A 2,816-nucleotide genomic window follows, 5' to 3' on the forward strand; every position below is an offset into this window, starting at 1 on the left:
AGAGACCCAGCTGGTTGAGCATCTGACTCTTGATTTCAACTCAGGTCATGATCACGGGGTCGTGGGATTGAGACCTTGGATCTGGGTCTGTGTGGAGTATGGAGCCTGCTTAGGATTCTCTCCCTCTCTCTTTCTCTGCCCCTCCCACTCTCGCATGGGAGTTCTCTCTCTTAAAAAAAATCTAAAAACATAATTAAAATGTAAGTACAAAATAATCAGAAAGAAAAACAATGAATTGAATAAAAAAATTCCAAAGTTCCTCATTTGAAGTGATAATAATGATGAAATAGGCTAGCACTTCTCAAATTGGTGTTAAGAAAAAAAAATCAATAACTGAGCCAAGAATAAGTCTTCCTCTACACAAATAAGTTCTTTAAGTTCTTTAAACCATTAAATAGACTTCACAAGTTTTCCTTTTTACTTTAAAACTTCTCTGATCTTTTCTTATGTTAATATGTACTTTCAATCCTCAAGAGGGGTATTTAGTAGAATTTCCCAAGTTCACTTGCCATTTTTTAGTATTCAGAGAAGAGCTTTGCAAAATGCTGAAATAGACAAACCTCTAGCAAAAAAAAAATAGGAAATAGATTAGAAACAGTGAAATGGAAATAATGTATTAAAAGGAAGGCTGTGACAAGGAAAAAAAATAGAAATAGATTAGAAACAGTGAAATGGAAATAATGTATTAAAAGGAAGGCTGTGCACAATTACACGTTAATTTAAATGGGAGAACATGATTTAAGAAAGCACTCACTGTCAAGATATGCCTTCTAGAGCAACTTGTGCTTTAAATCAGAATTTGATTTTAACTAAAATTATGAAATAGATGAAAACATTATGACAAAATATCAGCTTATATCAAACTTTAAGTTAGCATCTTATAACCAAGATGCACATTGTCCTATCCTGGGTGGAAAGCTATACTATGTGAGGGGAGACAAACGTCAAGGTCCCTATTGTAAAAGCAGGAAGGAAAGGTGGCTCCCTAGGCAAATGTGAGCTCTTTGGGCAAACTTGGAGAAGAACAAGAAATCCACTAATCTGGGAATGAACCCTATCTCTGACAGAAAGACACAGAGGACCAGTGCTATCAACTGCCAAGTCCAGGAGGTGGAATAGAGGCAGAGGTCATTTGCTGACCAACCACACAAGGTACATCAAAATTAAGATTCAGTACCTTCCCTGCACGTAGGTCCTAAAAGTACACCTTTCAATAGATGTGCTGTTTTCTGCCCTAAAGAAACCATTAGCCTACAGAGCACAGCAATGAAAAGTCTCCAAGTCCTAGGTGGACTATAAAATATTTTCTACTTTACTACTGCACTCCCAATAAGTTTCTGCCTTAAGAGAATGCTTAATTTGACCAGTCTGAGGCAGTTAAAGGGAAATAACTAGTCATCTGGCAGAGTGCTAAGAAATATAATTTTCCTGTATAATGCAGACCTAAATAGAGCCATTTGTTACATTAATAAATAGGTAGACCTCAATGAAATAATTTTCTAAAAATAAGTTACAACTCCAAATCTGAGAACGTTCATATAAAGTAAAGTACAGGCCAATCTCCTTCATGAACATAGATATTAACATCTAAATAAAATATCAGAAAGTAGAAATACATTAAAAGAATAATCTGTCCCAGTTTATTCCTACTATCCCTTAAATAAAAATTCATTTCAAATCAAAATGACATTTGATCAAACTAATTAATTATTGCAAAGGTGTAATGTATCTCATCCGCAACTACAGAATCACAATTATTGACATGCTAAAGTTTGCCCCCTGGCACTCATACACAGTGAGCAGAAGAGCCATCCATTCCCAAGAAGGCAGAAGAGAAAAATGGTTATTGATATTACCATGTAACAACATACTAGAAATTCTTCACTTTTAATATGTGTGTGCAAATCAATTGGGATATATAAACTTTGACAAATAATGCCAACACTGTATACAGATTACACAATATACTCGGTAAAACTGAAAGGAATCAACAGGACAACCATTAGAATTGAAAGTTCAGCAATGGCCAAAACAAGATATATATATATATGACAAGTCAGCGATTCTTTTACTTCAGAAATAACAAGTTACAAATACAATGAAAGAGAATTAATTCATAGTAGCAAGAAAAATATTGCTCATATAGCAATGACTTCAATGAGAAGTATATTACCAATATTAGCAAAACTGCTAAAATCTTTTGGTAAAAAGACATAAAATATTTTCATTTTTCCCAGATCTTCAGTCAAAATAAAAGACAGTATTTTTGTTACACGATAAAATGATTCTTAAGACCTCTTAGAAAATAAAAATGGTGGGAATAACAAAACAAAGAAAATCAGTAAAGTGATGAGATCTGAAAATGAGGATGAGAATAGCACAAATCCTTTGAGATATTAAGAGATACCTGCACATATAAAGCTATAAAAGTGAAAAATCTATGCATAAGAACAAGAAAAGAAAAATAATTAGGTCTATATATGTCTATATACAAATATATATAGTTTCTAGAAATAATCTATTATATTTCTTAATCACTGATTTAAAAAAAAGCATCCTAAATCCTAGGTTGCTAGCAATTGGCTAGCAACTTGCAGAAAATAATGTAGGAGAGTTGGTTGGCTGGCTGGTTGGTTGGTTAGTTGGTTAGTTGGCTGGTTTTTGAAACTTTGCATTCAGCAGTTGCCAACTAAAGGTTAGAATCAGAACATCCTTTGAAACTTTTTCAGTATACATATGCCCAGGTACCAACCTTGGATAAGTGTAAAAGACATGTAGTCTAATGGACAATGGAATGAGTACTGAAATGTTCAACA

This window comes from Crocuta crocuta, unplaced genomic scaffold (genome assembly GCF_008692635.1).
Source record: "Crocuta crocuta isolate KB4526 unplaced genomic scaffold, BGI_CrCroc_1.0 scaffold346, whole genome shotgun sequence".
NCBI classification, from domain to species: domain Eukaryota; kingdom Metazoa; phylum Chordata; class Mammalia; order Carnivora; family Hyaenidae; genus Crocuta; species Crocuta crocuta.